Source organism: Megalops cyprinoides, chromosome 24, assembly GCF_013368585.1.
Source record: "Megalops cyprinoides isolate fMegCyp1 chromosome 24, fMegCyp1.pri, whole genome shotgun sequence".
Lineage (NCBI taxonomy): Eukaryota > Metazoa > Chordata > Actinopteri > Elopiformes > Megalopidae > Megalops > Megalops cyprinoides.
Window position 1 is genome coordinate 15403284 of NC_050606.1, and position 12049 is coordinate 15415332.

General features: G+C 50.0%; 1 long non-coding RNA gene across 1 annotated transcript in view; it reads left to right on the forward strand.

Moving 5' to 3' along the window:
* Nucleotides 1-10690, forward strand: part of LOC118771394 — a 45036-nt gene extending 34346 nt beyond the window's left edge. The window contains exons 2-3 of the long non-coding RNA XR_005004606.1: nt 9611-9733; nt 10548-10690. This is a non-coding gene — a long non-coding RNA (uncharacterized LOC118771394). The remainder of the gene's footprint in view (nt 1-9610; nt 9734-10547) is intronic.
* Nucleotides 10691-12049: the final 1359 nt, after the last annotated feature.

Sequence of the window (12049 nt, forward strand, 5' to 3'; positions counted from 1 at the left end):
GGGGACGCGAGGGGAGAGCACGCGATCTCGGGCGCGTGGTTATGGAAACAGCGTGCCCTCCTGTGCGAATTCCCCGGTCGCGTTTCAGCCCGGCCCAAGGGCACAACGAGGGGCATTGTGAGACGCAGAAGAGGGCATTGTGATGCCAGACAATGGCAGCTAACACTGAGGTTTGCGATATGTGATGGAGTTCAGCATATTTCATGAATGTCTGAGTCTCTGGACAAGCAGGGGGATATTTCCTGCTCTAGAATAATTGGCAGACTAGACACTTACTTGCCAGCCCCACCAGCTGACCGAGAAGGTCATTGAGTACACACTGCCTGAAGGAACTGAGCTTTTGCACAGAAACAGTAATGGGCTTGGCTGGGTGGGATTATTTGTAATATATTTATCTGATTTATGACCACAAGTAATATCCGGATACATAAAATGGACTCATTTCTGGCCCAAGGGATATAAATTTGCTGTTTGCTAACCAGGTGTTAGTGTCTTAGCTGTCACCAAGCCTTATTGGCGTTAAATGTGCTGTGTAAAGTAAACCAGGCAGGAAACAGCAAATATTGAAATGTGTCTTAATTGTCTTTGTTAGCGCATGCATCTCAAATCCAAAGGTTACTGGAGATGCCTGCAGTCTTGAGTCAACAGTCTGAAATGGTAAAGTTTGAATTCTGAAATGTTCGGCACATGAAGGATGGCCACATTTTGCCCTTAGGCTTCTGCAGGTCGTCAGTCTGGATGCAGATCAGGCTAACAGGTGAGCGTACCTCAGAGTTGCGCTTCAGTGTGGTGCTGTCACTGCTACGCGGTGACTGAGGGCGGTGGGGGTGCTTCTGCTGAATGGCAGCGGGCAGGAAGCCAGCGTTTCAGCTGAGCCTGACGCGCAGGCAGCATCAAAGCAACAAAGACCCTGAATGGAAGGGCTGGCGGGGGCGGGTGTGTGTGTGTGTGAGCCGGGGGGGGGGGGATGCGGTTGCAGAATAAAGGAAGAAGGTGTCAGTGAGCAGAATCCTCGCCTCGTTGCGGGGAAAGCGATGTGAGAGCACCCTTTCTGCAGCGGAAGTTTCCACCTGTAACCCCGGGGGGGCCCGGTGTCTCCTCCCTTTGTTCCCCATTCAGTGGGCAGGTGGCAGTCAGCTCTCCCGCTCTGCGGATCGACGGCCACCGTTCGCCCAGGACCCCGTTGGAGGTTGTGTCTTGCCGGCAGCCTGCGTCTCAGATGAGAGGCCAGCAGGGGCATGGAGGTGCGCTCACCGCCAGCGTGGGCACGAAAGATCGGCCTCGATAAGGCTGCAGGTCGAGCGTGCCGTCGCAGACAATTCAGAAAGCCAGAATAGCAAGGGGCCGGGCCAGGGGGGGGCGGGTGGGGAGGGGCCAAGGCCCCCGAAAGGCGTGAATCTGACGTAAGCGGCGAATCGTGCGGGGGGCCAGGCAGGTGGAGCTCGCAGAGCCCCCGCTCGTGTCGGCCTGTTGCCTAGCAACACGCTACAGCTCAAACAAGGGCCCCCCGTCTCTTCTGACGACGCACGTTTCAAAAAAGCTACTTCGGAAAGCGTGACAGACCTGCTTCTTTAGCTTTGTAAGATGCAGGACAGAGTCGCGGTACAGATGTGACATCTTCTCAGGGGATGAAAGCAGTGAGAGAGAACATGCTGCTCGGTTGGCTCGGTTTGATGCTGACAAGCTTAGCACTGAAGGGTGTGCGAGTAAGAGGTATTGCAGAAAACATTCAAATCACACATTGTAAACGCACCATTGGGAAATAGCACAACCAACCACGAACAGGGTGATACAGGTGTTGGTTTTGGGCAGTCTATCACCTGGTGCTTCAGGTATTATCCAGATACAGATACAGATACAGATACAGATACAGACACAGAAGAGATATGAGAAGAAAATGTGACTGTCATTTGCTAGCAGCGTGAAAGTTTGACCTTCTAGTCATATGGCAATCTTGCTCAAGCTTGAATCTTTGACCTACCTCGGATTCCTGGAAGTGCTTTCACAAGTGGAAGTCAGAGCGGAAGACAGCTGGGTAGTTGGAAATAGCCGAACAGCGCAGAACTTGCTCCACCAGACTGGCTGGGCAGTGTGTGGCAAACTTCCGACACTGATGTCATCTCATTCATTACCCCCTTTCATCTGACCGCCAGTCTGGCCAGGCTGCGGCCTCCAACAACACAGGCAAAATAAAAAATGTAGTCATTTGCTGAAGAAATCCATACTGATCCAGCAAGTTGCTGAATGCTGGACGAAGGAATGGATTTCTGTATGTTGGTGAAGCCTGTCTTGTTGCCCAGGTGCACTGGTACTCTTGATGTGAAAGTAGCACAGCATATTGGAACAAATAAACCCCTGTAATCTGTGTGTGTGTTGTGTGTGTGTCTGTGTGTGTTTGTGTGCATGTGACTTTGCATTAACATTAACTTTTTTTTTTTTACCCTGCAGCCAAAGAAACTAAAATACACGTATGAAGTATTTATTTTCCCGAAGACCTTTGAAGGTGAATTGCTTTGCAGGTTATTGTTGAGGTGGTCCCAGCTGGCTGAGGAACGAATGGAGTTATTGCCATGTGTTCACAGTAATCCTCTTGTTCATGTGTTGCTCCATGCTCTTGAAAGCTGTCTCGTTCTCGTAAAGTTGAATCGTAAGCCATGACCATGTCAGCTTTAGCGGTAGTGAAGTGACAGAAATCTGACCAAACTGCTAGTCAGCGCAAGATGAAAGCCCACGCCTGTGTATATCGACATGTTGTGTGACTGTTATGTCCCCCAACACTAAGGTCCCCTCAGACCATTTTTTACATATTACATTATTGTCATTTTAGCAGATGCTCTTATCCAGAGCTGCTTACATAGATTACATTTTTATCCATTTATAGAGCTGAATATTTACTGAGGCAATTTTGGGTTAAGTGCCTTAAGCTTACAGCAGCAGTTCCCCAGCAAGGAATCAAACCAGCAACCTTTTAGTTACAAGTCCAGCTCCTTACCGCTGTGCTACACTGCTGCACCAAATCATGGCTTACATAGGTTGGCTCAGGATAGTGTCACTCATCCTTAACAAGTAAAGGTCTCCTGAGGGTGCTAGCCTGTTTTAGCATGATTGTCTTTCCATCACACAAATATGTAATGTATGTGCAGAGGAGGGGATGGGTTGAGGGGCTCTCTGGGTCAGTCTGTGTTCCTACCCTGGTAGGGTAAAAATCGCCAAGCGGGATGACAGAAATAGCGGTGAGCCAGGGCCAAGAGGGCAGAGGGGAGAGGGTTGTGTGGCAGCGGCAGGGGTGACGTAGAGGACACGACCGACTGTAATGGAATGTGACTGCGCTTTTTTTTTTAACCCCACGAAGCCAGGCCGTTAGCGTGGCAGCCGTGCGAAGGGGGCTCCAGCCTCCCCTTAATCTCTGTTTTGGCAGCATAGGCTGAGCCGCTTCCAGATCCTTAAGTAATCTCCGTGGCAGCCCTTTTCCTGCCCGTTTGCAGTCTGCCCTGATGGGACATGGATCGACCCGCGATGAAGGGGGACGCGCGTGTCACCGGCTCTTTCCCGGCCCGCCGGGGGTGTGTCAGAGCCCCAGAGGGAGAGATGCCACACACTTAGGACGGGGCACCTCTGGGGGGGGTGGCTTTGAGGGCCTGACCAATCACGCTGCTTAGCAACCGATCATCTGCATAGCCGATGTTACAAAGATCCACTCAGATTTATTTGGACACATCACCATGACCTCACAGGCAATTACTGCTGGTGTGCTGTTTTTCTGGTCGAGGGGATGATGACACACACACGACACACATGCTAACACACACACACACACACACACAAACACACTCAGTGACACAGCACTAATGTAATAATAATGTGTACACCTGTTTATAAAGAAACATGGGGACTTATGCCATTGTGTTTAGTACTTGACCTGTTCATTCTGTTTGGCTTACGTCTGTGGCATTGATACATTGCTGACCTGTAATCTTTTGCTCTGAGCAGTGAAGAGCCGTATTCAAGTGCAATTACTGTACTTCTCCCACGTGCATCTTCACAGTTATGGTTATAAATGTGTGGTACAATGCAGTTACTGATAAACACAGAAGACAAAGCATGTGTTTTAACCGTACTGGGCATGGCAGTTGCCAACATTCAAAGCAGTAAGAATATAATATGTATGTAATATGTAATATTAAATTACCTAGCGTGACAACGTTTTTACTTTATCCTTAGGCGCGTTTCTTAAAGTCCCGATAGCTCTTCGCTAAAGCCATCGATAGCATTAGCATGCCTAACGCAAACCCTTTGTGGTGTGTGGTTTCACCGGGGTGTTGGCATCAGTGAGGCCTCTCAACTTTAGCATTACCTCTGAGAATGAAATATCAGTGCTTTTCCTCTTTGCGGTTAGGCCGGCCCTGATCACGTACTGAAATCGGGACCACTTGTAAACCCCAGCCTCGTTTGCAAGGGAAATGAGGCCGCGGCGGTTTAAGAGCGCGTCGACCGCGGGGCACACGGCCGCCCGAGAGCGAGGCGCCCGCGCGGATGGGCGGGGCAGGGACCCGGCGACACCCTCGGCGACGGGCGCCTACCTCGCACTCGCTGTTGGGAACCTAGTCACAGCGTCGCAGGGAGTCCCAAGTGGAGAGGCATTTCTGGGTCAGCCAGAGGTTTTCTGCTTGGGGAGAAGCCTCACTGTACGGCGGTCCCGTGGCGGTGCTCTTTCGAGGAATATCTGCCAGAGCTCAAGCGAGGAAGGAAGCTCTCTCCCCTGAGGCCTCGATCCAGCTTCATCAACAGCGCTTCCAGCCAACAGGGATACCTAAACCTGCGGTGAGTGAGTCAAGGCGCCCGACCGGCGTGCCTCACTGGCGCTTTTGGGCGGCGGTCACGCGCGCGGTTGGGGAATCGCCTGGGTCAAGTCTCCGCCTGCACGCGGTGCGAGCAGAGGGGGAGTTCACGGGCGCGCTGGCAGTTAAAAATTTGCAATGCAAATCGTCTCCGTTTGCTTTTCATACACAATCCATTATCTCTTCCGTTGCCAACAGCTGCCAAGAGCATGGTCTGTTCAGACAAGCGATGTACGGCGTTCAGCTTAGCAGCCTTTGGCCAGATGTAGGAGGTGGGTGGCTGCATCACATCATCTCAAAGGTTTATGCATGAGGTTTTATGAGGACATGATCATAATGAGAATCACTCGTATTTTTCAGATTTCAATAAATATGAGCATGCTAAATAGGTACAAAATACAGGATAGACAACCTTTTTTTATATGAAGAACATATTCATAGGGATTCTGCACGGTCTACAGTAGATGAGATGGAAGGAGACAAGGAGTCTCAAGATCTGAACAGCTGCCAATGAGCAAGGAGGACACAAGTCCCAGCATGCTTTGCTCAGCAAAAAGTGCTGTCAGGAGCAGAACTTTTTAACTTTTTAACTTCATATACATATAGATAAGTCATTTTTAAAAGGAGCGCAAGACATTGTGTGTAGCAGTGGTCCTTGGAAATGATTTATAGTTGTGAGGGCATGCGCCCAGTGGAAGATAGGCCTGGTGTTTGCTTTTCAGCTCTGATGTGGTATCGTTCTGGGAAAGATACAGCTGTTGTCTGTGACACTATCGCACTTTTCATGTTTTTTGGCCCTTTTCACTGGAAACTACAGGATAAACAGAAGCTTACCTGGAAAATACAGGATAAACACAGGTTGGTCGAAACTGGGGACACATTTTGTAACCACGTGGCAAGAGAAACCGGTTTAATTTTTACTGACTTAAAAGGGATCCATTGTCTGTAGGTCGATATCAGTGGAGTGCTAATGAGTGGGTGTTTCTCCTCCTCTGTGCCCGTTTAGAAAACGTGAAGCCTTTGTATCGTTTTCACTAATAAAAGTCAGCCAGTGACTGTAATTCCATAGTCACTCTTGTATGTGTGAGCTATTTCTGGCTGAGGGTAAACAGTGGAAATCTGGCAAAGCCGAACTGAACCTGCAAAGTCCGACTGGCTTGTGTTAATAGCCTTAGTTATGCAGCTGCGGCTTTGAATGTGACCCCCTTGCTCCCGGCAGGCCGACCCGCTTGCAGCGACGGCCAGTCCCGGTGCCGTGGGTGCGCGTCGGCCCTCTTCCTGGAATCCCCGCTTATCACCTGATCACCTTTAGCTCCGCGCGAGCGATTACGAGAGCCGTCTCTCCGCGGTTACCCAATGTTTACTGAGAAGGCCACCCCCCCCCCCCCCCCCCCAAAGCCGGCACGCACGCCGCGATTCGGACTCATGAGAAACCCCCCCGGCGGTCGGTCCGACCGCGAGCACAGAACCCGGAGTGGGCGTGCCCTGTTTCGCGCACTTGTTTTCCAGCTCCGGTGACACAATCTGTTTTTACAATATTTTCCTGTCCCGAGATATTTCTTTCTCACGTCCTGGCTCTGACTCATGCTTCCACAATTGAATGGCGCAACATTCCCGGCCCCGTTTGCTGCCACTTCCTGTTCCCTTTCTCCGCCGCTCTGTCCAACCCGAGCCCGAGAGCGCCCTTCAACGGGGACCGGGGGGCCTGCAGCCGAAACCGCAGGATGGAGCGGGAAACTCGAGGGAAACCGGCTAAGGGGTGAAGCAAACGCTCCACCCGCCGCTCAAATAAAGTTAGTCAGCATAAATTAGGCAGAAACTGAAGGGCATTCCAGCCCACTCCATCTGACAGTGGTCTACATGCCATTGGCCCAGGCCTCAGAGACAAGGCCCTCTGCCTTTCTATTTATGCCCCTCCAAATTTATGCCTCCTCAACCCGCGACCCTGCTGAGGCACCAGCTTCGGGTTCACAGCTGAGCAGCGCATTCCTCCCCCGCTACGCCAGGCGGCTATTCCGGGGGGGTCATATCTCGAACCAGAAAAGAAAAGGTAACTCCGCTGATCCTTAGAACTCCGTGACACAATTTTCCAGGAGTGTGGGGGGCGGGCGGTGCAGCTGTTGGGTGTCACTCGCGCCGCGTTACCGCCGCCTCTCGATTCACCCCTGCTCCACTTTATCCAGGTCGCTCTTAAATACCGAGCAGCCAGAAATACGGGCAGTATCACGTGCCAGTTCCGTGCTGAGCCGGGCGCGGCGCCAAAGCGTATTAATAGAGGCTCCGCTTTTGACACGCATTCCTATGGGTGCATCGTCACCCCTCCACCACACCCACCCCCGCCGTCTGAAAAAGACCACAGAGGAAATAGCCCCCCGGCCGCTTCTCTCGGTCATATACGGTAAGGAGAAATCCAGGATCCCGGATCATCCCGGCCACACAATAATAGCCGCGGTCGATATTTCAGCGGGAATCTGATAGAGCCGCTCTCCCTTTTTCCGGGAGGTCGTTTAGCATGCCGGCTGTGCTCTGCTCCGTTTGTATCACCAGCCGCAGATGGGGGCGGACCCGTAACGTGCCCCAGGAAAGCAGCAGATGTGGTTACTCCAGCAGCCCGGGGAATAGACAGCATCCTGGCCCAAAAAAAAAAAATCCAATAGGACAGCAGACATCAGGACGGCTCCAGGAAGACAATATCAGTGACAGGCCGAAATGGCATGGAAGCCTGACGCGCGTTTATTAATATCTAGGGTTTGTCAGCGGAGTAGTTCTGTTTTTTTTGTTGTTGTTGATTTCTATTTTCGTGCCCGACTTCCTTCAGATTCGACATCTGCATTGATTATTCAGAGGTTGCCTGGTTGCGGTTGGTGAATCATCTTTGTTCGGTCTAGACGTTGAGTGAGGGACCGCGGTGCCCTCACCGCGTTAGAGCCATTTCCTCATGGCAGTACCCCTGAGATATGTGAGCTGGTGAGGTCCACCCCAGGTTAGAGGTGTGCCGCAGTTAGAAAGGTCCTGGGCTGAATAACCCAGGTGGAACACCGCTGTCGGACCCCCAAGCAAAGTACCTTTCCTGGCTTGCTCCCGTTTGAAATTCCAGCTGTGTCAGCGGTTTAGAGAATTTTTCCAGGAATACAGCATTGAGCATTTCAACCTGCCCCTCATAATGATGTCTAATGAGCAGACTTGACCAGATAATAACAGAACATGTTGCCTTGATCTCACAATTTGAATTAATTTTTCTTTACTCTAGCTCATTATGAGTTAATTGAGCTGGGAAATTCAAGTCTAGTTGAATTTCTGGAAAGTCGAATTTCTAGTTCCGTTCTCATTTTTCATAAAGGGAGAAAGTTTCCCGTCAGTGGTATCTGTGAGTAGTTCCAGAGCCCTCCCACATCAATGGAGAAACAGCCTTTTAAAGATGGTAAATGTTTGAAAATAACAGTAATTTGTCCTTTGGAGTGATGTGATGTCACCTCTGGGGAATGTACTGTGTTAGATTTCACCCTACGCACAGATATGCATAAGATACGAGCTGGCCTACTTTGTGTGTGTGTGTGTGTGTATGTGTGTGTGTGTGTGTGTGTGTGTGTACATATACATACAGAGAGAGGGAGAGAGAACCATAAATTGTTCATGATTTGTATTGTTCAGATTGTTTTTGCTTAGAAACCTTTTCTTCCTCACTGAAATCCAGCACCCTTCACTGTTGGCAGAGGGCTGTGCATTGTCCTACATAAACATATAGAATCTTTTCACCATTGTCTGTGAGACCTAAAATGACCCTTACCGTTTCCCCAGTGCTCATAACATGTTTATATAAAAACACATAAGGAGCACAGAGTACAGTTCTGGCCAGACAGCCGTTAAGTAAACATGTAGCACAGTGGCTTAAGTGTGCTGGCTTGTTTGCTTTTAGTGTGTGCGCTTCATGTAGCGTTATATAGCTCTCGTCAGAGAAGGAGCACAGCGTGCTGTGCCTTTAAACCACAGGAGTGGAGGCAGAGCTGCCTGACAGAGGTCAGGGTTTGTGACATTTGGCCACGCGACGGTGACTGATGGCAGAAGTTTCCCCTCCGCGTGCTCATGCGCACCCACGCCCACGGGCTGTTTTCACCCGTCACGTCAGACCGCACGCGGCCGGGGGGGACACAGCTGCGGTGTGTGTGACGCAGGCCCCCGAGGGGGGACGTCACGAGCACAGCGGAGTTGCCCCGCCGAGGGGGACCACCGAGGGCAAACCCGCTGTGGATAGGTGGGGGGCGTGTGACCCCACGCTTCAGTGACCCCCCTGTTCTCGCCGCCACGCTCCCATGATCCCCTCCGGCATCTGCCCGAAAGCCCTGAGATCTGAGTGTCAGAAGGCAGATTTGGTTAACCTGCTGCATGGCCGACTCACATAACCTACGCTCATATAGCTTGAGATTTTACTGAAGCAGTTTAGGTGAAACACAGTGCTACAGGGTGCAAAATGAGCGCCCTCGCCACTTCTTAACCGCTCCTTTGTATTGCCTTTTCAACAAGGAAAAATTGCTTGGCTTATAGCCCCATGGACACCACCCTGGTCCACTAAAACATGACCATGCTCTGAGCAGGGTCTGTTCAACATCAGCAGCTCCCATGTCCTTAACAGCGCAGCGAACCTGTTGAATGGTAGCCGGTAAAACCTGGCCACATCGCCTTTTTGTGACAGTGCTCGTGTCCAACGTCATCCGAGCCGCACCCAGACACTCGCCACGCCACACTGACGAGCTCGCTCTGCCTCTCTGTTACAGGGTGGCCACGCGGGACCTTTGAACCACCGTGACCTTCTGACCTCATGAAGCCGTCCCCAGGGAGTCGCACCAGGGGCTGTCCCTGTAGTCCCGAGCAGTGAGAAAGCAGTGACAATCCAACCTGTAAGTGGAAATAAATCTGCAGACACAAATACAGCAAAGAATCATAACCCTGGTTCAGAATAGGTGAGTGGTAAAATTTCGTGAGAAAAGGGAAGTGAGAAATGTTCTGGTGAGCTGGGCTATCATAGGGTGTGTTATTCTTAAGTCAGAGATAAACAGAGGTAAGTGTGGTGCTTATACCAAGCGGAAAGCTAAAGCATGACTGGGAAACCCGTGTCAGGAAATCAAACAAAGGAAACGATTACACATCAAACAGGCTGATGTGATTTGTAAATGCCTTCAAAGCGCCGCTTACTGAAGCTACCCCGCGATCATAATCAGCACAGCAACGTGTGTCGGATCCCTGTAGACTCCTGAAGCAAGGTGAGTGAGAGGAACATGGTAGGTGTTTATTTTCCTACTGAGGAACGTCAGCTGCACGCTGGGTGCTGGTAGTGGCAGATACAGGATTGAGCAGCTCACTGACACACTTCCAGGAAGGAAACACATACACGTTCCATAGACACGCTCTTTCTCAGGCATACACACACGCTGGCATGCAGGACACTCATTCACCCGCAAACACACGCATGCATACACATTCTGAGACAGACAGACACACACACACACACACACACGTGCTTGCACACACATATACACACACACACTCAGTGGTGGGTGTCTATCACTCATGATGGGCACCTACAGAGAGGATTGATCGTAAACTGTCACTCTGGCCAGGAGACTGCCCAAATTATAGCCCGGGAGTCATTCCTGAAAGGATTCAATTTTCCATAATGGAAATACTCTTATCTCCTCTCCTCCTCGCTCACAGAATCCCTGGGTCTCATAACAACGTTGCAGAGACTTTGAAGCCACACGAGGATTACATGGACACCACAACAGTGAGCGCACTTCACCCACTGGAGTTTCCAATGTGCCCATATCCACTGTCTCTATTCCTCCCACTCAGCCAAAAAGCCCACAGCCTACGCTTCTATAAGACGGAACGTCTTAAATGAAATACACTGATCAAACAGCGGCTAAATGAGGGTGTGGCTTGCTGGAAAAGGGCTTGTCAACCGGCGGTTGCAGGTTCGGGGTGGGGTACTTGTGTGTTGTTTCAGTGAAAATTCGTCTGTAGAATTGGATAATGCATGAGCGTAATGTGTGTCATAATGTGAGTGCTGTTTAAATTGCCACGGATGAGGGGTCGACCAAGCAATGACGCTTTGGTTAATTTCATTGCAAATAATTTTAATGTTTGCAACGGAGAAAGAGAATTATTTGCATAGAATGTCATAAAGACAGGATAACGTCTGTTGAAGCAGGAAGTGACCTATTGCAAGCTTTCAGTGGAAGTTACATAGGGAGGCGTTTTCGGGGTACCGTATGCAAATGACTTCTCTGGAAACTAGGAGGTCGAAAGTGACTGCACAGCCAAAAACCTTGCCAGTTTCCTTTTGTCCCAGTTTTGAAAGTGTGAGCCATTTCACCCACCAGAAACAGTGCAAAACCAAAGGATGTACAAGACACACCTTGCATCCATCCCTAAAGAATCTCAGAGTTTGAACACAGGGATGTAGTCACCTTTGGACCCGTGAAGGTGTTTGTGTGAGCAGGGCGTTTCTTTCTCAGTTTTTCTTTTCAACTGAATTGTCATGTGATCAGAGAGAAGGCGTTGGGGTTGGAGCATGTAGGGAGGAGGCATATGGTCAGTCCAAAAGACCTTTGTTAGTAGGCAAATTGCCAGTGTATTTAATCCTCAATCACAGAGCTTCTCGACTTCCTTCAGTCTGTTGTAAATAATTGACAGTGAAAGTATATAACTTGGCTGAAAGTCAAGACGCTTTCATTTTTACTTTCGCCCAGCTTCCTTGGATTGCAGTGACCCTGGAATTTGACAGTGTGGCATCTTTTTCTCTGCCTGACCAAAATTTGCTGCCATGTCAGTGTCAGATATTTTAGTTTAATCTAAAACTGAGAGGTACACTAAATATTTTAGCTCAAAATATTAACTGTTATATTAGCAGTGACTGAGTGACTGCCCAAATATGTGCTACTCTGTGTCAGCACATACAGCTAGCCTTCTGAATTGCTAGCTCGCAGGTAGTGCTATAGTGTTTCATAGATTGTGTGGTAAAGTGAAATTCCCCAGCCCATCTGTAGAATTTAATATTACAATGCTGAGGTCCCATTTCCTGTCAGAGTAGGCGGCAGGCAGCCATTCATGGCTGTTGACATTCTGCAATGTCTTTTCCCTCGGCTACAGGATAATAAAGAGAAGGGGGTTTTCCGTAGACACCTAATTAGAATAGGGTGTATCCATTATGCCCA